Below are 23861 nucleotides of genomic sequence, written 5' to 3'. Positions count from 1 at the left end.
GCTCAATGGCCAATCGGATGCGAGGACAGTCGGATGTGCTCAGTTAGGCACTGGGGTTCCTTGAGACATGGCGGGCGGCCATCTTGGAATTAAACCATGCCCGACATCCTCGCATGTTGGGCAGCGTTTAATGGCATTGTAAGCCTTGCCAGAGTTTTCAATGGATCCATATGGGATCTGCCTGCTTTATGCTAGTGCATAAGGGATCCCCAGCACTTTGCCCGGTCTGAAAGTCTATGCCGGAGCAAATGCTGGAGCATGTCTATGAAGGAGAGGAAGAAAGGAGGTGGAAACACAAGTTGATTCAGGCCCTCCTAGCACCATACAAATTATTGAAAATGGGGCGTGACGTAACAAACATGCTTAGAAATCATGCAAGGCATTTACGCATGTCTCTTATGTTATGCCTGTGATGAACATGAGCCCCCAAGCGCCCAAAAAAGGGTCTGTGATGAGTCAGAGGAAGGACAAGGATTCACTGTGGACATGGCGTAGGTAGTGCTGTCTTGCGCTGAGACCTAAACACTAGATCATGACCAAGTAAAATTGACAAGTAATGCTTGTGTCCAGTGAATCCATTTAATTGAAACAGCCGACACGTGTTTCGACCTATGGGTCGTTCTCAAGGCCGATCTGGAAGTCAAAGCTAGATGCTTGATGATAGTTAATAAAATGTGTTAATTGTCATGAGTGTCGCTACAATCCGTGGGTCCAAATACCCTCTGAACTGATGATATGGGTAAAATCCCCCTCAGTCTTTGTCGGGACCCGAGGGGGAATTTATTCACTATCATCAAGCATCTAGTCTGTCAAAGTCCCCTGTGGCACATCCGCAGGTAAAGGAAGCCAAGTTTCACAATAACATCACGCTAGTAAATAGTGTCCAACAAACACTACCCAAGCATAGGAAGACAAACCTGAACAAGCTTCTGGAGCTTAGTGGTCAATCGCATGTGCAGAAAGACCAGTTACTAATTTTCAATATGGCTGACCCAGATTTTAAAGTCATGGTCTGCATCGGGAGTGAGGAATACACAGCCAGATGAGATGCAGCTGATCTCCATACTAAAATTACACAGAACAAATATCGACTGGGAGGAGGAACCACCAAGGTATATAGGACCTGCCATAAAGGAGAGGGATCTAGGTATTTGTAGCAAGTTAAGAGTGGAGTTTCAAGTAAGTTGGCAATTAAAAAGAGAAGTAGATTAAACCTTTCTGGGGAAAAGTGAATAAAGCTACATATGAGATATTTGGTCTCCAGATACGAAGATGTACAGGTGAATCAATGTTGGGTTTAGGTGATGTTTTGGAGATCTTGACTGAAAAGAAACTAAGGAAAGCTTACATGATATTGTTGGCGGCAGCAGTTTCCCTTAGAGCGCCGAAAATGGAAGCAATGCGAGCCACCATCAGAACACGAGTGGTTAACAAAAATGTGGCACTCTGTCTCCCTAGAGTGGGTCACTTATGTCGTACAAGGGGAACAGAAGAACTTTAAGAAGGATTTGGAGTTCATTATGGACTTTCTGCACAAAGACATTCGCGAGAACTGGTGTCCGCAAAGATTACGGATTCTGGACTTATTCAGTTAAAGTGCATACCAGTTGGATTGTTAAATATTGTGTACAGTGAAGGTAGCTGTCTGGGAGTGGGTGGTGGAGGTTATGTGGGGAGATTCGGGGGGGTCTGATGGGGATTGGTGGGGGAGGGGCAGTGTATTTTTTCTTTTTTTGTTGCTTAATTTTGAGGTGTTGTAATATGAAAATGCTAATAAAAATATTTAAAAAAAGAGAAGGAGAAAGAGGCTGGATGGAGAGATGGCGTGAATAAGTCTATAGACATGAGCCCAAGAATGAACATTAGGAGATCACAGCAGAAGAGTATTAGGATAGCCAGATCCGAACCGACATCCGAATCCTGTGAGGTGACAGACGAGCCCCGGTGCAAGGGGCAAACACACAAGAGGTGAGAGCGGAGTCGCGCTGGGCTGGAGAGGGCCATGACGACAGCGTGCGCGGCTCTCCGCCTGAACTGAAACCTGTGGCGGGCTGGTGCGTGCCCATAAGTAGCACGGTGCGCCCGGCTGCGGGGGAGACGCAGTCGCTTGACAGACCTGTCTCCTGTGGCTGCCCGGGCGAGCGCAGCCCCCGCGGCCCCATACCACGCGTGGGGGACACCAACAGTGAGCTATAACAGGTAGGACTTGGAACACGGAGGCTCCAGAATATGGGCCGAGCCGGGCCGTGACAACATAGAGAACAGTGAGTGTGGCGCGAAGTGAGGGCCCCAGCCAACACAAATAGGAAGGTGAAAGTGCCTGGTGTTAAAAATACCACCAGAGTGCTGTAAAGGTGGAAAGGGTGAAGTGGCACGGACAACAACTAAGAAATAAGGAAGGACTCCATTGCCACAGCTTAATTTAAGTGGATTGGTCATCCATTATAGGAGTTACTCAACGGCAAACAGCCATAGTGGGACTGCAGGCTGCTAGCACACAATAACAGTGCGATCCGGAAAAGCTTTTGGGCGCTGTCCAGTTCAGCTTCTTTCCCACGCCACACCACGAGCAACAGTGCACGCAGGGGCACACATATCCAGATCCACATTTATACCAGCTAAACTCACATGGTGACGCAGCAACAAGTGGTGGAGTGCTGGATATTAAAAGGAAAAAATCCTAAGAAGACTGGTGGTGTACGCCCTGCGCCAAGGGTATATAAAGGCAAAATAACCCCTCCCTAGCAAAGGAACCTCAACAGATACGAATACGTGGGAGGACACAGTCCTCTCCTTAGTGCACAATCAAACTACATGGGCCGACACGAGAAGAAGGGCACATGACGGAAATGAACAGGCCCGATGGACTCCTTTGCAAGCTCCCAGCCCGTTGGGCTGACTAACACTGCAGGGAATGCGCCGGACGCACAGGTAGAGGAACCGTTAGATCCAAGGGAAGACCGCCTGGTGACGCTTGTGCAAAATCGATTCCTTGCGGTTAACGTCAAACTGGATGACATAGTCGTGACCAATGACTCCCTGAAAGCACGGGTTGAAAAAGAAAGTACACGCATTACAGAGGCCGAAAACAGGATCAGCACGAATGAAGACACAATCTCCTAACACTGCCGCGCCATAGCACAGCTCAAATCCGAACTGCACAAAACTCAAAATAAGTGTGAAGATTTAGACTCAAGGTCAAGGAGAAACAACATCCGGATAGTCGGAGTCTCAGAGTCTTTCTGTAAAGGCCCTTTGGAAAGACAAGTGCAAAAAACCTTCTAAAAACCCGTTTAGGAACAGACTCTTTTTCAGACCACTTCCTTGTTGAGAGAGCCCACCGAACCCTAGCCCCACCACCGAAGCCGTGCGCACCACCCCGCACTATAATAGCATGCCTCCTTAACTATAGGGACAGAGACACGATCCTACAGCTATTCAGGGAAAAAGGAACCCTACAACATGAGGAAAGCAGGATACATATACACCCACATTTCTCAACCACTGTCCAAGTGCAAAGGAGGTCCTACGAACTGGTGAAGAAGCAACTTCTTATGCGCAATGTGCCCTACGCATTAATTTTCCTGGCAAAAATGAGGATACAATATGGGGGCAGAGCTCATTTCTTCGAAAATCCGACAGAGGCTATGCCATATGTCGAGGCATCCATCCCTCTGCCCCCCCGAGACCAAGCAACGGAGCAAAATGCGAGACCAAGACCTGTAGCGGAGAGACAAGACTCTGCGGATTAACTAAAGCTGTGATACATATCCTTTTTGTTTAATAATGTTGAATGTACGTTAAAATAACAGACCCTGATGAATGCTTATGAACAGTAGGGCTGTGAGCCCGGGTTGAAGCCGACCAAGTGGCTGCAACAAGTGACCCTCAGGAAGGTTCCACTGGTTAAGGGGATGCCCACTAGAAGGGCTTTGAGAGCTAAGGGGCAGCATTATCAGGTTGGGGGAGATAATGCGGGGAGGGGGGCATTGCAACAAAGATTAACATGTTTTGTTAAGCTTTATCGGGGAGGAGAGGGGGAGTTGGGACGATGGGACCCAGTTGGAAGCGTCCAATATGTTAAAACTTGCCGTCGCATTGCTACACACAATACATGGTTGCAGATTACAGAGATGAAAGAAGTTATAACACAACAAAGACATGGCAGACACCAGGGCAACGGCTAATGGGCAGCGAGTAAAACTCCTCACATGGAATGTCAGAGGCCTCAACAACCAAGCTAATTCGAGGAAGGTGGGGATACACATTACCAGACATCACCCCCAAGTAGTCATGCTACAAGAAACACATGCGCTCCAGAGGGCAAACACAGAGCTCCTTCGAAGCTGGGGGCAACAAATCTATTACACCGAATATTCGACTCAGGCCAGGGGAGTCCTTACACTTGTACATCCCTCCATAGGTTTCCAATTCGAGAAGAATAAAATCAACCCACAAGGTCGATATGTAATAGTGTGGGGTAGCATAGCTGGAAAGAAGGTCATACTTGTAAACACATATGGACCCAATATTGATGACCCAGACTTCTACACAAATGTTATACATGAAATGGACCTCTGGGGGACGAATATATAATGTGGGGCGGGGGGGGAATTTCAACAACATCCTTGATGTCTTTCTGGACCGCTCGACTACAAAAAACCGAACTCCTACTAAGGCAGCCGCTACGATAACACAAATCCTATCACAAATGTCCAGGGTGGACGCCTGGAGGACATTACACCCACAAATGAGGCAATACACCTTTTATTCCTCTGTTTACGACACCGAATCCCGCATAGACTATTGGATAGTATCAACCACCCTTATGTCTAAAATTACCAATTGTGAGATACATCCCCGCACCCTATCGGACCATTCCCCAATATCCTTAGGAATGGCCCTTAGTGAAGCAAAACCGCCGGTAAGGAAATGGAGAATGCCACCAGAAATTCTCAAGGACCCAACTGTTGCAGATGCTCTACATCCAACAGGGGATCAGTGGACAAAAGTGCAACCGTGTGGGAAACCTTTAAAGTTTGGGTGAGGTGGATCTTAATTTCCAAGTCCGCCGGCCTATTGAAGTCGGCGGACTTGGAGCTGAATTGAAAGGGGTGGAGAAGCGCATAGGCAAACTGAATCACTGTATACTGATACACATGAGGCCAAGATACTATCAGACATTAATAGTAACTTACAGGAATTAATAGGCTGGCAAATAGGAACTTCTATAAATGGCGGCCCCAATTAGGGCACACCGTTATGGCGAAGGAAACAGAGCAGGCCGCACCTTGGCGAATCTATTAAAGGCGGAGAGACAACACACGCCGATCTCCAACATAGTCACTAGCGACGGTAGTTATCACAAGTGAGGAAGGAATCAACAACAAGTTTGCTAATTTTTACACAGAGTTGTACTCAAACCACGACTCGAAAGCAACTAGTGAATTGGTAGCCTATCTAGACAATATAACACCCCCAAAACGCTTGAAGAAATCACCAAAGCTATAAAATCACTAGCCAGTGGTAAGGCACCAGGGTCAGACAGGCTGAGAGCGGAGCTATACAAGGTGCTGAACACGGAACTAGCTCCAATACTACTAGCAGTGTGGGAGGAGGTGATAGAACTAGGAACTCTACCGGAGTCTATGAGAGTAGCCATAATCACGGTACTCTTGAAACCCACATGATTACCCCAAGATATGTCCTCATACCGGCCACTCGCCCTAATAAATTGTGATGCCAAAACATTCACTAAAGTGTTAGCCACAAGACTTCTACCCAATATGCCCATGCTGGTCCACCCAGACCAATGTGCATTCATCCCGGCCAGGTCAACGGCACTGAATTTGCGGAGACTATTCGGGGTCATGGCCCAGATAAAACCAGAAGCACAGGCCGTGGTCGTATCCCTATATGCCGAGAAGGCATTTGACTCGGTGTCATAGGCCTACTTGTTCGCCGTGCTTGAGAAATCTGGAATATGCCCATATTTTTTAAAATGTGTTAAGCTACTATATTGTAAACCAGGGGCCAAGGTACTGTCTAACAATACATTATCTGATTGGTTTGCACTGGGCAGGGGCACCAGGCAGGGCTGTCCATTCTCCCCAATACTATTTGCTCTCACCATAGAACCAGTTGCAGCAAATATCAGGGAGCATCAGAGTCAGAGAGGTATTAGAATGGCTGGGTTGACCCAATCAGTATCGCTATATGCGGATGATACACTGTTGTATATCCGGGAACCTGATTTACATCTGGGCCCCACAATGGAAGCCATATACGAATTTGCAGAGCATTCAGGCTATAAAACTAACGGAGCTAAATCTGAAATCTTCCCTCTAACCCGAGCTACTAGACGCCCAACTAACACACACGGTTTACAATGGTCACCGGAGAAAATAAGATACCTAGGGATAATCCTGTCCAAAGACAATTCTTCCCTGTACGCAGATAATCATGAGCAGCTACTAAACACAATATCCACCCAGCTCAAGTTATGGGCTAAGCTCCCCATATCGTTGATAGGCCGGGTTGCAGTACTGAAAATGGTGGTCCTGCTAAAATTACTATACATATACACCAACATAACAATGTGGCCTGGTAGAAAGTTCTTCGATACACTTAGGTCCCTAGCTGTGGAATTTATCTGGAACGGGGGGGGCAGCCAGAATGAAGTGGGAAAAAATGGTTGAACCCTATGACAAGGGAACAATGGCAGCTCCAGACTTCAAGCTATACTATCTAGCGGCGCAGGCTCAGTTTTCCAGATACTGGTACGACCCCCTGGATAACACATCACATGTACAGGTAGAGAAACACGCTGTGAGAACAACAGATATACAATCCATCCTATTTAAAGCTAAACACCAAGATGAATGCACATTTGATCCAGTGAGTGCAACTGTACAGGCTTAGTCCAAAATCTATAAGAGACTCCAATTGGAGACGCCATATCACACGGACGGTCCTCTCTGGAACTTCCCCGGCATTGCACCATCATTCGATACAGATATACAAAGAATCTGGGACCCAGAGGGGCGTTTAGGTTGTGGGACATATACCCAAATGGAAAGTTTGTCACCTTAAAGGACTTTAAGACTGCGGTGGGGAGGAATCAGTTGCAGGTGTTACAGTACCATCGTATGAGGCTGGCCTTCAAGGCTAGATGGCCGCTGTTTCCTGATGAACCCATAACGCACGATTGCTTTATGTCATTATCCTCCCAATCGGGTACTAGTGTCTCCAAACTGTACGCAGTAACACAGGAACACACGCCTACACTGAATATGATCAAAACATTCTGGGAGGAAGACCTGGGAATAAATATATAGGACAAGAAGTGGTTGAAATACTATGACTTGACCAAGAAGGTGTCTATTAATTCAGGCCTCCGCCAGATACAATTTAAAATGTTGAACAAACGCATTACACCCCTGTAAAAGTAGCTTAATTCACAGAAAACCATGCAAGCAGTTGCCAGAAGTGTGGGAGCGAATGTGCTGACTGATTTCAAATATACTGCAAAAGGTAACACAGGTACCAGCGGACCTCACACCCCAGAAATATTTGTTTGGGGATATCGGTAAGACAGCAGAGGTAACCAGAAGACTGTTTAATGTATCGTGCGTAGTGGCGAAGAAGTGTATACTTCAGAACTGGAAAAGCCCACACGCACCAAGTGTAAATCATTATTTCAAGGAATTGACATACGTTAATGAGTGTGAGGAGCAATTCGTAATGACACTCCCAAGGGCAAACAAACCCAAGGACATTAGGGCCCCGTTCAGAGTATACCTGTGTGAGTTGGCATCTGCTGAAAACAGTCCCGTGAGGGCTGGAAATGCACTGTAACTGTAAAAGTGTTTAAATGGAGTATAAGATTTTGAGTTTCATTGAAGTCATGATTAATTATGTTATGATGTGTTGTTGCAGTGAAGTGTACCGCAATCAATAAATAAAGTTGAAAAAAAAAAAGAACCTGGCCCTTCGTCAGCAAGTGGTGGCCAGAGACAAGCACAGGAGTGACCTCCCTCCCATGCCACTGCCCAGCAGGAAGTGTGGCGGAAATCCAAAATCATTAAAGGAATTCCTGGATGCCTGTGTAGTTTACTTTACCTTCAGACCTAAGACTTTTGAATCCAACCGAGCCAAGGTGAGCTTCTTGGTTTCCAACTTCATTGAAAATGTTTTGGCTTGAGCCACTCCCCTGGTTACTCACTCAGATCCCTCTTTAACAGATTACGACCAGTTTGTACTGAATTTTAAATTGCGGTTTGATCGTCCAGAAGTTGAATTCTCCTCATATGAAGCCCTTTTGGACATCCGGCAGGGAACTCAAGACGTACAAATATATGTATCACAGTCTCTGAGGCTATCTGTCCATGCGGGTTGGCCTGACTCTGCGCAACAGACCTTATTCAGAAGGGGGTTACATGACAACATCAAAGATGAGCACTGCTAGACCCAACACCTATCAACAATTGGTCACGTTATCGCTGCAGATTGAATTCAGACTCTCTGAAAGAGGTCTAGAAAGAAGAAGAGGTTGCAACTATACACCAATTCCTGTTTTACCTTCTGTTCCAAAGGACCAAGGAACACCAGACGAACCCATTCAAATTGGTGCAACTAGATGACCCTTAACCCCTAAGTAGAGAAAAAGATGCAGAGAGATGGGACTCTGTATGTATTGTATTGCAGGTCTTCCAAACACCTTTTGCGTACCTGTCCCGAAGTACCACCTAGACATCAGGGAAACGCTTCGTCCCATTCCTAAGCAGGGGAGCAAACGACAGGAATCAAGGCCACCCCTGCAACAACACCCAGCTCTTACAGGAGGAAGAGTACAATCGACTGACGGTTTTTCTAATCAAATTTTCGATCCTTCCCGTTCCTAACCGGAAAGTACTAGCTATGTTGGACTGTGAAGGGGCAGGGAACTTTGTAGATGTAACCTTGGGCTTAGGAGAATCATATCCCACTACAGGAAAAGAAGAACCCATAACCAGTCGAAGGGGTTGCTGGCAGACCCTTGTCATCAGGACCCATATTGAAGGAGACTAAACCAGGGCAAGTCACCATGGGAGACCATCAAGAAACCCTTGTCTTCGATGTGATAAGGGCGGCACACTTCCCTGTCATACTGGGTATACCCTGGCTGCGCCGCCACAACCCTTTCATTGATTGGAAGGCTGATATTATCAGGTTTTCAGCCAATGAATGCTTTCACCGATATTTGAAGGAGCAGGAAGAAAAGTTTCAACAGTGCAATCCAGTGACTTTACCTAATCCTACAGCATTCTCGCTACCTAGTCCATATCTTGCATACTCCGTGGTTTTCATAGACCGTATTACTAGGCTGCTACACCCACACAGAGCAGAAGAGTGTGGCATCGACGTGAAGACAGATGCTCCTGTGCCCTTTGGCAGGATGTACCCTCTCTCCTTACCAGAACGAAGAGCTCTCACGGAGTACCTGGAGGCCAACTTAAAGAATGGGCTGACCAGAGAGTCCAAGTCTTCTGGAGGTGCTTCTTTATTCTTTATTTCCAAGAAGGGTTCTGCCGAGCTACGCCCCTGTATAGGTTACAGGGGACTCAACCAGATAACTATACGGGATCGGTACCCAATGCCCCTGATAAGAGATATACATGAAGCCGTCCAAGGCTCAAAGGTGTTCACAAAAATGGATCTCAGAGGGGCATACCATCTGCTGAGAATAAGAAGTGGGGATGAGTGGAAGACAGCTTTTCGGACCCCGCTAGGGCTGTTTGAATACCAGGTTATGCCATTTGGCTTGGTCAATGCCCCAGCAGTGTTCCAGAGGTTTTTTAATAAGCTATTCTCAGAACTCCGGTTTGTCTCGGTTGTCGTTTATCTAGACGACATCCTCATTTTCTCCCCTACTCGAAAGGAACACCGTCTTCATGTGAGAGAAGTACTAAGGCGCTTGAAGGAGAATCAACTGTACGCCAAACTGGAGAAATGTGAGTTTGAAGCCTCAGAGGTTGCATATCTGGGTTTTATCCTATCCTCAGAGGGTGTACGGATGGGTCCCGAGAAGATTAAGGTGATCCTACGCTGGACAGAACCCACCTCAGTCAAAGAGGTTCAGAAGTTTCTGGGTTTAGCAAACTTTTATCGACGTTTTATCCCTAACTTCTCGGCAACCATCCTGCCCATCACCTCCTTGCTCAAGAAGGGGTTGAAGTTTACATGGCACAATAAACCCAAGGTGCTTTTCAGAAGCTCAAGACCCTATTCACTACCACACCCATTCTTTTGGAGACAGATCAGTCCAAGCCCTTCATAGTGGAGGCTGACGCCTCTGATGGGGCTTATGGGGCGGTCCTTACTCAGTTGGGCGAGGATAATATAGAACATCCCGTAGCCTACTTCTCCTGAACTCTAACCTCCAGCGAGCGAAACTATTCTGTTCTGGAGAAACAATTGCTTGCTATTAGACAGGCCTGCAAAGAATGGAGACATTTACTCCAGGGAGCTGTTCACCAATTCACCATCCGCAACGATCATCGCAACCTAAAGGTGCTCCAACAGATGGAGTGTAATAACTCACGACATGCCAGATGGGCATACTATTTCCCACTTTTTGACTTCGTCATCACCTACATTTCAGGATCTAAGAATGCGGTAGCTGACGGAGCATAGGTGAAATCGTTGGTGGCTTCATGAGTGAAGAGAAGCTACTCCCAGACAAGAAGATTCTGACTATGGGGAAGCCTTTTCTACAAGAACTCCGAGATAAGATCAGATCTGAGGGAGAAGCAGACCTTCAAAGGCTCAATTTGGAGCGGAGGGGAGGATACTTATTTCATAAGCGGGCTCTGTACCTCCCCAATAGGTTGTTACAAACCCAGGCCATCGAATGGTGCCATGGTCTTCCCCTGGCAGGCTACAAGGGCGAAAAGGGTACTTTGGAGTTAGTAGCAAGACATTTCTGGTGGCCTTCTTTCAGCCAAGATGTCAAGACCTATGTGTCTGTATGTCCTACATGTGCGACGAGTAAGGTGTCTAGACGCAAACCTATGGGGTTGTTGCAGCAAGATCTACTACCCTCAAGACCTTGGCTTCATGTCTCAACAGACTTTATTGTCGATCTGCCTCCTTCCAGGGGCATGACAGCCATTATGGTGACGATTAAATCTTACAGTAAGATGGCCCATTTTTAGGTTCTTCCTGGCGTTCCTTTGGCCTCAGAGACAGCCACGTTTTTTCTTAAAGATATTGTGAGACTACATGGACTGCCTCAGACCATAGTGCCTGATCGCGATTCCCAGTTTACTTCCAAATACTGGACCTCAATGTGTGATCACTGGGTATCCACAGGGCACTGTCGTCAGGATTCCACCCTCAGTCTAACGGGCAGACTAAGAGATTGAACGCTAACCTGGAACAATATCTCTGTAGTCTCTGCAATAGAGAACAAGATGACTGGGTTCATTACATCCCGATAGTAGAATTTGCTTATAATAAGTCACACCACACTGCCATCAATATGAGCCCCTTTATGTGCACATATGGGTACCACCCTCAACATATTACTTGGTCTGCTCTCTCTTCTTCAAAGGTACCTGCTGTGGACAGTCTCGTCTCCGAACTCCAACAAGTGCACAAGAACGCCCTGAACACCCTGGAAGACAGCCGCAAGGTGTACAAGAGGAACACAGATTGTAAAAGAACTACCAACCCGGAGTGGAGTCCAGGAGACCAAGTTTGGCTATCTACCAAATTCTTACCAAGATGGACACATACTGGCAAGTTCTCCCCCCGGTACATAGGCCCGTTCTGGATTCAGGCTAGAATCAACCCCTTGACCTTTCGTCTACACCTGCCTCAGAGTCTGTGAAGAGTTCACCCTGTGTTCCAGTCTTCCCTTCTGAAAGCATATGTGGAACATCCATTCAAACGTACAGTAACCAAGCACAGGATTGTCCCTCCTCAGACACCCGAGGAATACGAAGTGTCACGTCTGGTGGACTCAAGATACAGGAAGGGCATTTTACAGTACTTGGTCCGTTGCAAGGGGTACACAGCAGCTGAACGGACATGGGAACCTAGGTCTCATGTACACGCTCCCAGACTGATCCAGCATTTTCATAGGTTGAGTTCAGTATTTGAAGGGGCATACTGTCATGCGCCGACCCTGGAAGTGCTGGCAACGCTGGAGATTCTCTTAGGGGTCTGCAACCTTTGGCTCCCAGATGTGTTTGGACTACCATTCCCATCCGGCCTGTACAGCATAGTCAATGTCAGGAGATCATGGGAGTTGTAGTCCGAAACATCTGGAGAGCCACAGGTTGCAGACCCCTGGTAGCATCTCACTCTGCAGTCTAGTCTTCCCCCAAGATGGCCGCCACTTCTATATGGGTGGGTGGAGCCATCCGCTCCTTGCGTTGTATCTGTTTACTCTCGGGGAGACGCTTGCGGGATCTCTGGTTGCCAGAGTTCCAGGCCTCTACCTTCGCTTTGCCTGCCTTTTTTTGCCCAGGTTCCCAGATCCTTTTTCTCTTTGCCTTTGTATTTCTCCCTCTGTGCAGTACTTTGCTTTCACTGCTTATATGTCCTCTACTCTTTGCCTTCAGTCTGGTGGTTACTACTTATTCTACTTATTCTGTCTTTCAATCTTACATTCCTTCTTTGCCGTCTGTGCGAATCTTTCTTCGTATCAGGCTACAGATGGTTTCTGACTTTTCTTACCTTTCTTCTGTCTCGCGGCCATTGCGGCTTTTACTCTGTAGCGTGTACGACGTCTTTTGCTGTTACACATCTCCTTATCTGACTGCCCTGCCCAACATCTTCTTCTCCGCTCCTTTCAGGTCTGTTTTGTGTACACAAGGGTATAGTTCCATCTGGCTTCCTGTAGCACGTAGCATGCCAGGAGACCTTTCTACGATTCTTTTTGATCTTCTTTCTTTCCTTGGGTGGTTCTTACTCTTTGAGGGTATTCTATCCGCATTTCATTACGATGTTTTGTCGGCTCCTGATACTTACCTTATCTTCCAAGGACTTACTTGGTATCCTCCTTAAATTGGTCTCCCGAATCCGAACAGGAGGTGATTTATTTACAAGAGCACTTACCTGTGCCCTTCCGTGGAACACTTGGTGAATCGGAACGGAAGTCTTCCGTTCTTGTCTAAATTCGAATTGCCTCTCATCTCGAGGGAACAAGGACTCTATCCAACAGCAGCTGCCAATACCTTCTATCAGGTTTTTTACGCAAAGGAGTTTTTTCCCTGTTTTTGGGGGCTTGCTCCTCGGGGTTCTACTGGGCCTGGGTATTCTTCAGGCCAAGATGGATTCCGAGGGGGCTCGTCCTTATTTGCATCAGAAAAAAGAAAAGAAAGGTAAATAACATCGGAAGCCTCACAGAAATAATGACTCTGAAGCCCAAGACAGCGCACTTGAGGAAACAGGTGAGGAGGAAGTACAGGCAGGATCTACTGAGCGTGACACACACAGCCAGCCACAGCAGTATGCAAGACACCAGCAGGGAAGGAGACGGGCACCACAAATGTGCAGGACATGTGCGCTGTGGAGGTCACCCATACCACATGACCACCCATTAACATGGACACTGACAGACAGCCAATTAGTGACCCTGCACCGTTTGGACCATCCCACCAACACAGACTAGCTTACCCAGACCTAGACTGATCACCAGATTGCCACAGCAATGTCAACTGTCATACCCTCCTACCCCGCTGAAGGTTATGTCAGTCCTACACTTCTGTGCCACGGGCGGAGGCAAGCACAGTGTTGGCACACTGCATCATATGTCCCCCAGCCTGCTTAATCAAAGTTGCCAGACCAAGTCCTTGACGCTCACATAAGGCATGCCCATCAACACATCTCCATGCCTATCACCCGAGCACAGTTTCAGTTATTTTATTGAGAATTTGTAAAGCGCTTTATACAAAAGAATTGTGTTCCAAAAAATGGGAAGGGAACGGGAAATAGTAACAATGGCAAAAACAGTAAATATACAGTTGTGGTACTACTAGGCCTTGTGGCAATCGGACGTGCAAGTTCATTGAGGGAAGTGCAGAGGATGGGGATGGAAGGGGGAGCAGGGGAGTGGACAAGTGCTGGAAGGGGGCCTGGGAGGGAAGTGCTAGGGGAGGCATGCAGGAGAACCTTAGCCTAAGTGCTCTTACAGGTGACTCAGGGTGGGATGTGGAGTAACCAAACAGGGACCCATAGGGCAGGGCATTGGGGGGGTGCTGGTATTGACTAGGAGGAAAGGCCTGGGTTCCAGTGGGGTTCATGAGGATCAGGCCAGCGTTCACAGCGGCAGTGGGGTGAATAGCAGGGAAGGGAAGGAGGGAAAGAGGTAGAGGAGAGCAGAGTTTTTAGCACTTTCCGGAATTTAAGGAAGTCCGCCTCAAGTCTGAGAGGGGCAGGGAGGCTGTTCCAAAGGGAGCCACCAGCCGAGGAGAGAGACCTGCCCCCACTGTCTGCTTGGAGAAGCGTTTAACAGTAAGAGAGTTGGAGTTAGAGGAGCGTAGGGCTCTAGCAGGGGAGTATTTAGGGGGAGAATGTTGGAGATATTGTGATCGCAGGTCCTAGGTCCACATAATCTGTTTTGTGGATTATGCAGAGGGTCTTGAATTTGATCCTTGCAACCACCGGGAGCCAGTGGAGGGATTTTAGGGATGGAGAGATACAGTCCCTGAGATTGAGGCAAAGGTTCAGTCTTGCATGCTCTATTCTGTAGGGGGTGAAAGGAGGAAAGAGGGAGATTCAGAAAGAGGCTCTTGCAGTAGTCCAGCCTTGAGAGGGCCAGAGCTCTGGAGACATTGAGCTTCTGGAGGAAGGTGAGAAAATGAAGAATTTCTCTGAAGAGGTGTATCTGGAAGTGGAACTTCTTGGTAAGGTCCATGATGTGAGGGGTGAAGGAGAGAGTCAAAGATGACCCCAAGGTTTCTGGCCAAAGGGCACATCGACGGGACATGAAATTTGTTGGTCTGAAATTCATCAAACCACATACCAGAGGAGGCGATAGACAACTCCAACTGCGCCAAGAAGAAGCATGCATGATCTGCAAATTACGCTGTGTGCAGCTCGGTTTAAATCAAGAACATGAATTAAATGTATTCTTATAAGTGCTCATCATTAGATATATATAGACTGAGCTTGGGTTATGATGGTACTTGGTGATGCTACCACAAACTAATAATTGCATAAGACTATTTTTATGACCTCAGCCAGATCCGATTACAACTGACCAGCCTAGTGGCGCTTTGCCCTCGCATGGGCGGGTTTCCCAACAATACATTGGAATTTTGTAACTTTTCAAAACAATTCGTTCACAGCCTCATCTATGAATAGCATGCATATGAGCACCTACATATCTTGAACACTAATACCATTCCTAACCTACCACAGCCCAATAGTTGCAGGAGCCTAGTCATATGATCGCAGCCAGATACAACTATAATTTATTAGCCCAGTGGCGCTGTGCTCTCGCATGGGCCTTCTCAGTAAAACTCTGCTACTTTTCAATTTTTCAATACAATCTGTTCACAAGCCTCATTTATGAACAGCATGCATATGTGTACCTACATATTTGGATATACCATCCCAATCCATAATACCATCTCAACTCTCTCCAGGACACTTTTCTGTATATATTCCTTAGCGGGCAATCCTGACTAACATAGAACTACAATATGGACACTGTTGTGGACGCACGCACGTTCAAACAAATGCCAATAACCTTCTGCTATTCAACTTTCTAATTTTTTCCTGCATTCTATGGACATTGCTCTTGACGCTTGCACGTTATAACAAATTCCGTTAAGCAGTAAACTAATGCCAATAACCCACTACTATTTAACTTTCCAAATACTTTCCAGCATTACATGGATACGGTTTTTGACGTATGTACGTTATAACAAATTCCTTTAAGCTGCTATTATTTTACTTTCCCAATACTTTCTCTTCAATCCGGGCACCTAGTACGGGACGCCATGCACCAGAGTCAAGCTGTGACGCACGCATGTTCAAACTAATGCCAATAACCTTCTGCTATTCAACCTTTTATAATATTGTTCTGCATTCTATGGACACTGCTCCTGACGCTTGCACGTTATAACAAATTCCATTAAGCTTTAAACTAATACCAATAACCTTCTGTTATTTTACTTTTTAAATACTTTCCAGCATTATATGGACACTCCTTTTGACGCATGTGTTACGGAGTGGATCTCCGATATGTATTTCCCCTTTAAGGGGGTGTGTACCTTGGTACGGTGTTACCCTTTTAAGAGGTGCCATGACTACGTCATGGCCTAAGATAATAAAAGGGAGCCTGCAGGCACGTTCGGGCAGAACGGCCGCAGGCACCATGACCAACTAACTGATGTGTGTGTCATGAAGTTCCCTGCTTGGCCTGCCGGGCAGGGTCCTAGGAAGGACCACAGCCAGCTGTGCCGATCGCTGAGGCTATGAAGCCTCCCCAGTGATGGTGTCCCATAGCACCGTAAGGTGGGGCTGTTGCGATGCCCATGGCCAGCCCCCACCCTTGCAACCTCCGGGGCCATGAGCCTCCTGATGCTGGTGTCCGATAGCATCCAACGGTGGAGCTGGTACAATGTCCCCTGGCCAGCTCCACAACACAACAGCATGCACGTTACAACAAATGCACGTTACAACAAATTCCATTAAGCTTCTATCATTTCACTTCCCTAATGCTTTCCTTTCATACGGGCAACGAGTATGGGACGTCATGCACCAGAGTTAAGCTGTGTTGCTAGGCAACACTTGATCATATGACAGTACCGATAGAGGATTGGTTCATCTGGCCAAAGCCCCACATAGAAAGCTTACAGCCTCGGAAACTTTCTGGTTAACAGCTATAGTTTTTCATACCTGCTAAGCCTTTTCTATATGTCCTCGAGAATATAATTGCAGCAAATATTCGTATAGTGCACCACGAGACACCGCCTGCACGAGTCGCAGAGAACGCTCCGATTACGTGACCGGGGTCTACTTATACTGACCGGGTTGTTATAGGCTGTTGCAGCCAACACACACATTCCTGGACTTTTCGATCGGCCACACGGCAGTGACTCCTTTTTAGGCACGCATTGAAGCGGAAAATATGGTGGGTTTACTCTGACTATGTATCAGGAGTGTTAACTATACTCTGCACAAAATGCTCTAAAGCCTTGTCATTCCCTAACCAAACACACTCGTGGAACGCCACAATGCTATAACAATACCGGCTTGGACTGGCCTTTACATGTAAACCTCCGCTTGCAGTTTTGCTAAACTCGGAACAACTTTTAAAGTAATTGTGAGTAACGCCTCACAGTTAAAGCAATGTTCGACAGTTCGATCTAGCATTTAAACATTAAAATCTCTGTTTCTCTGTTTTTCGTTCCAGTATACATTTGCTTAACTGGCAACAACTTACTTCAGGAACTAATGCCTTCATTGAACACACATCCAGCCACCTTAACACCGAAATTTGTAGGTAAGCTTTGCAGCTTATTTATTGACTTAATTATTAGTAACTTGTTGAGGATCACCCTAACAGGCATAACATTAGCAGATTGTCTGCTTTCAGATCGCCTATACCGCTGGACGCCTTTCAAAGACTATGAGAAAACGTAGCCAAACATTGTGCGGACTCTTGTTCACAACCAGTGCCTTGTCCTCAACACATCAGGTACTTTTTTAAAATCAATAATTTGCCACTTTTGCTGTGGATATACTCACCTAGTGCCATCAATATAACTATCATGTTACCTTGAATTTCAATTCAACAACATTGTGGAATCTTTACTCATTATATATTTTTTGTCTTCTCTCCCCTTACCCCCTCCCCTCTTCCTGTCTTTCGCTAATGACCTTTGCACTGATTTGCATAAATGTCAATGGCTAACAAAGCATTGATTGCTTTTATGTTACATATATCCTACTTATGTTTACCCTTTGTACAATTAGAATGTGCTATTGGTTATCATTCAGTCATTCACAGGTTCATACGCCCTGAGGACGGCCCGTTTAAGGTTGAAACATGTGTTGGCGTTTTTTGAGATATAAACTTTCTGTTACAATTTGGCGTTCTTTGTGATATAAACTTTTTGTTACAAATCTGCAAGCATGGTGACTCCTTTTAGGTAAATCAATATTGCGGACCTCTCTTTTGCAACTTTGTAAGAATTTGTATAACTTCAAGGGTTGGAATTTGTATATAGTTTGTGTATCCTTTGTTTTCATATTCCTTGTGTAACCACCCTGTGGTGAAGTGTATATTCTATTTTTTCAACATAAACTGTCTAACAAAACTTACAACCAAAAGAGGCTTTGTTAGAGTTCTTTCACATTATGTTGTGCCAATTGTGCTTCTCTATCTGATCAGTTGAATGAGATAGATGGGCAGTGCAGACAGTGAAGACTTTTCAGTTTCTGACTTCATAGAGTGGGCCACTTTAGAGACCTGATCCGGTGCTACGGGCATGAGGGAGGAGAGTGAGGGGGTGGGAGGAGGGGGCCAAGGGAGGCAGGGGAGCAGGCGTGGGAGAGGTGATGGGTCGGAGGAGAGTGAGGACACAATGTTGAGTTTTTGAAGTGATGTGGGAGGTGTAAGGAAGACATGGTGTCAAACGGTGAAGAGAGACAAAAGTGAAAGCAGTTCAAAGGTGTTTATTGAACTTCAGTGGGTTGGTTGAACACCTATCTATTTTATTTACTTATTTTAATTTTTGTAACGTGCCACATGCCTACAGGCCTCAGGGTGCACACAGAACAGAGACAGGACACACTAACAAAACAGGTCAGAAGAGGGAAAATAACACAGAGTGTTTTGTTATTGTTGAGATTGAGGCATAATGTTCTTAGTCAAGATTGAAGAGATGAGTTTTTACGGCCTTTTTGAAAAGAGGGTAGTTCTGGATTTGACGTTTAGCCATTGGGAGTGAATTCCAGAGCGTGGGGGCCTGAGTGTCAAAACTAGAGCCTCTGAACTTGATTATTTTTGATCTCGGCTGAACAAGTATCGTTGCTGCAGAGGAGCGAAGATCTCTGTTGTTAGGTTTGACTTTAATACGCTCTGATAGATATGTGGGGATTGATAGCGACACGCATTTGAGCACTAATGTGAGCGCTTTGTGTGTAATTGTGTTTTACAGGGAACCAGTGTAATTTTTTTCTTAAGAGATGTGAGAACGGCGTGATTGCTTGAAGATAGTGTGCACCACATTGTTCTGTGTGATTTGGAAGGCTTGTATTTTTGTGGCTGTAGTGTGGGTCAGCAGGCTGTTAAGTAGTCCAGCCTAGAATTTATTAATGCTGTTGACAAAAGAGCACAGTTTCCCATGGTTATAAAAGTTCAGATATACTGTATTCGTTTGTTAATGAGTCCACAGCTTGACCGGGTGTTGGAAACGTGAGGCTTCTTGGAAAGTTCTTCATCCAAGATAACACCCAGTGTTTTCACTTTACTTTGGACGGTTATAACACTGTCAGTTATAGGGAAGTTGGAGTAGGTCAGGTGTGAGCTTATTCTGAGTATTTTTGGTGGAAACAATCATAAGCTCGGTTTTGTTGTTGTTAAGCGCCACGGAGTTACAGGCCATCCAATTCTGGATGGCTCTGTAGATGGTATTAAGGGTTTCTGCATCATTCTTGTATTGGCCGCTGAGCTGAATGACAACCTGGGGGTCATCGGCGTAGTTCGTATATTGTACACCCAGGCTGTTCAGGAGATCTAATAGTGGTTGAATATACAAGTTAAAAAGGAGCGGTGACAGACAAGATCCCTGCGGAACGTCGCAGGTTTGAGAAATGGGAGTAGAGTTGTTGTTGCCAATGCATATGCTTACCATGCGTGGTGCCAGAAAATATTAAATCCATTTGAATACAAGTGTGGAACAGTTTGCCACCTCTCCGAGCCCTGTCACCAGCAAGGTGTGATCAACAAGATAGAGGACTGTGGATAGGTCTAGCAACATCAACAAAGCAGTTTGATTTTTATCCGCTATGTCTGCTAGGGTGGATTGAAGGTCGAGCATGGGAGTTTCCATGCCATGACGAGCCCTGTAAACAGATTGGCGATTAACTAAGATGTTAGGCGTTTCAACATGTTTTTGAAGTTGAATATATGCTAATTTGTCGAGGATCTTCAAAATGAAAGGTACATTTGTGATAGGTCGACAATTGTCTTTGTTAGTAGGATCTAGATTTTCTTTTTTTAGCAGTGGAGTTATCCACACTGATTTCAGGACCTCTGGAACCGTGCCCTCATCAAATGACAGGTTGATCATCTTGGTGAGCCACTGAACGAGAAGATCCGATGATTCTTTGAAGATGTTGGTGAGACAATCGTCCCCCGGACAGGATGTGGCTTTGAGGTCTTGAATCACTTTAAGCACTTGTTTCTCAGAGTCATGAGAAAATGAGAATTGTGGGATTCTTCCAGCATAATTGGTGGTGGACTTTGCAGTGTGGGATAAGAACTGAGGGTCCATGTTATTAAGGGAGTTTTTGATATTTTCCTTGTGGGCAGAGATTTTTGATAAAAACCCATTGTGGATCTCTTAACACCATCCTGAGTCCTTAATAAGGTTGTTTGGGGGAGCAGGACGGTCTTGAAATTCAGCCAGGATTTTAAACAGTTCACCAACATTGAACTGGGCATTTATGATTATTTTATTGCAGTGAGTAGTTTTGGCAGAGGTGATGAGTGCTTTAAACTCCTGTATGGATTTTTTGTAGGCAAATAGGGTGTCTATATTAGGGGTTTTTCCGCCAGAATCTTTCCAAGGCCCTTTTGGCTTGTCTAGCAGTGATGATTTCGTCTGAAAACCAAGTGTTTTTAATGGCTTCTGTTTAGTCTTTCATTTTTGGGAAGCTAATTCATTAATGACTTTCTTGATGGCATAAGTGAGGTGGTCGACTAGCGCAGTAGAGTCAGCAAAATTAGCCAATGGCTGCAGGTTGGATGATAGTAGTGAGGAGAACTCAGTAGCAGTAATGTTTTTTTAGATTCCTCGCCAGTTGCCGAATGTGCGGGTAGGAGTTGAGTTTAAGGGGAGGATTGGGCAGGGTGACTTTTGCCTGAATTAGAGGATGATCCAACCAGATACATGGGATCACTGATAATTGGGAGATATCTAACCCTAAATCTAAGGATGGGAGCAAGCTACAATCGTCAAATAATAAATAATGCAGTCCTAGTGTAGTCTGTGTCAACATAAAAGGGCCTATACTAATAAACCTATTGCGAATCCTTACTTCTAAATACAAATGTTGTGGGATAACAATGTATGCAAAAGAAAAGTGTTCAAGAAAGAATATGTAAGGATAGTAGAGCAATTGGCTTCCCTTGCCCACGTTTTCAGCACGGGACAAGGTGACATGTTCCTAGCTTTGCGCACACTTTGGCTTCTCTGCCACGAGGATACAGTTCAAAGCATGGGTATCAGGGCCTTCTGTGGCAATGTCTCTTTACCATTCAAAGACTCTTTGTTGCAGAGGGCCTGACGTAACAAACAAGCACTAAAGTTCCTTTCTTGCCAGGCTTTTCACATTTGCAAGTTCTCGGGTGCACAATTCACCATGGGTCTCTTTTCTTCATGTTCGGACCCCATTTAGCACAATATTTACAATTGGTCTCCCTCAATCGGGCTAGGACCACAGATCTTCCTCATTCGGGCTCGGAACCCTTAACACAATGTTCTCAATTGGTCTCCCTCGTTCGGGCTAGGACCACGGATCTTCCTCATTCGGGCTCGGAACCCTTAACACAATGTTCTCAATTGGTCTCTGTTAAGATGGATTTCTGAACTCTGTCCTGGAGGAGCAGAGGTTCAGAAGGCCAGCCTAGTTTCTTGGAACAGGGTAACCTCTGGACAAGCCAGACCAATCAGGGTAGCGATCGCGGCGGTCAAGGCTAGGTTTCAAGAGGGGTGAGGGTGACTGAAAGCCCGCAATGAGCACACAAAGCAAGGACACTTACAAATTACTCCAAGCAGGTGTTATATTAAAAATATATACACATTTATTACAAGGCCTTTGTAACATTGACCCTAGCGAGAAATCACAATAAAACTCAAGTAAACCAACACATACCAAACCAATACAATATATACACAAATACAAACGAGTCTAAGGAGTTAGACGCACGAAATGTGTAGACCACCTAGATGGGGAGGAAAACAGGCAGTGCGAATAATAATTAGACCCAGTCCGCCTTCAGAGGCACCTAACTAAAAGGAAGTCCAAGCCCTATGAAGAGTGGAGCCTTGTGCTCAAAAGTACCTGCACACGCTGGTGCCAACGGGCAAAAAGGGGAGTCTCTTCGAGGGAATCGGGCAGTTTAGTTTGGTGTACAAATGAAGATGAACAGAGCTCCGTGACTCAAGCGCAGCCTCCACTGTGGGCAGAAGCAGAGCGCGAGTACGGAAAGGCGTGCTGTTAGACACAGCGGGGAAAAGCTATGGGCTCCTGCAGGAGGGCGACCAGTTCCTAGCGATGCTACTCACGGTCCCCAATGCAAGCAGACCCAGGCTTCTCCGCGTCAGTTTCAGTGCTGGCAGGTTCAGATACGAGCATGGGACGTCTCGGCGTCGTGTAGATTTCGCAGCAGCAGAAGTTGAGTTGAGGATGTCCCATACGCAGTGAACCCGCACAGTTTGTTACCACAGCAGGGCAACGGAGCGGCCAGGTGTATTTCAGCCAAATGTACACTACTCACTTCAGACCTGGGAATGCCAAGTGTACGAATCGTGTGAGAGTGACAAGGACTCGTAATACAACACAACCTGACGGCGGTTACAGAGCAAGACTCCTGGGTAGGCTGGTCAGTCTGCTGGATGGCCCAGAGACACTTCCGAAGGCTTACGTGCAGGAGATGGTGAAGATGCCGAGAATAGTTGTTCCCACTATTCCAAGTGGTCGAAGTACCAGTACAGGCCTTCTCGTTCGATCAGAGGTAGAAAGGGTTTCACAAAGCGACAGCAGTGCAGAGGAGCAGTCCTTCAGCGGGTCACCAGCAATTCCTTGGTTCAGCCTCGTGGTTGCAGGATACTTGACTCCTGTATTCCTTTGTTTGTGAGAACTCAGGAGATCGACATGGTAGTGGCGTTTCCAGCCCCCTCTTATCCACGGTTCCCTTCGCGCCAAAACGGAGGGGACCCAATGGGAGATCCGCTCATAAAACACTTATCACGGACCACGGGGGTCCCAGGCATTCACACCACCCTAGACTCTATGGCGCCCAGGATGTGTATTGGGACCAGACATCCCAGCCCCCCATCCTGGAGGCACACACAAGGTCTGTAGAAGCCCGCGAAAGCATCTGTGTTTCGCGGGAAAGTACATGCCCAAATAAGGAAGGCCCTGGGTCGGCTCGACCTGGGGGAGGTGAAGGGGGCAAGACGGTCAGCGGACAGGACAAAGACCCTCAGCCACCATTTTGGGCTAAGTGCGAGAAACGCGCTTAAAATGCCAAAAGGAGCTCAAAAACACAAGAAACGATCGCTGCCACCAATCCCGTCCGTGATTCACTTGCACCGTTCATTTACAATCCAAAGAGAGTATCTAGGGCCTGTAGAAGACTAGAGACCCAAGAGAGCAGTAACTTAGCTTACAGTGCCCTCTTGTGCCATGTTGCGCGAAAGCTGCAACATGATAAAGAAACTACGGAAAACAACGTTTCCCGGTACTGACTGTCTTAAGGGCATGTCAGTTTCCCCATAAGAATGGAGCGAAAGCCCAGAGGAGTGCGGCAGAAGGCTGCACTTCTCTGGCAAAGTCTAGATCATGGAGAAAACAACAGCAAAAAGTTTAGGGGTTGCCACATGGAAGGAAAATTACCCACAATTAAG

General features: G+C 46.3%; 1 protein-coding gene and 1 long non-coding RNA gene across 6 annotated transcripts in view; one reads left to right on the top strand and one right to left on the bottom strand.

Moving 5' to 3' along the window:
* LOC138447793 (tetraspanin-1-like) overlaps positions 1-23861 on the bottom strand; it is an 861729-nt gene that overhangs the window by 163408 nt on the left and 674460 nt on the right. The window lies entirely within an intron of this gene.
* Positions 16355-23861, top strand: part of LOC138447794 (uncharacterized) — a 223888-nt gene continuing 216381 nt past the window's right edge. For 2 of the 4 annotated variants that reach the window (XR_011259950.1, XR_011259948.1), the window contains exons 1-3: positions 16355-17323; positions 17414-17503; positions 17597-17698. This is a non-coding gene — a long non-coding RNA (uncharacterized lncRNA). The remainder of the gene's footprint in view (positions 17324-17413; positions 17504-17596; positions 17699-23861) is intronic. The other 2 variants (XR_011259951.1, XR_011259949.1) reach the window with 2 other exon arrangements.

Source organism: Ambystoma mexicanum, chromosome 3q (genome assembly GCF_040938575.1).
Source record: "Ambystoma mexicanum isolate Mex_15411 chromosome 3q, UKY_AmexF1_1, whole genome shotgun sequence".
Taxonomy (NCBI): domain Eukaryota; kingdom Metazoa; phylum Chordata; class Amphibia; order Caudata; family Ambystomatidae; genus Ambystoma; species Ambystoma mexicanum.
The sequence above is the reverse complement of the archived record's forward strand: the minus strand, read 5'-3'. Positions and strand labels throughout refer to the sequence as shown.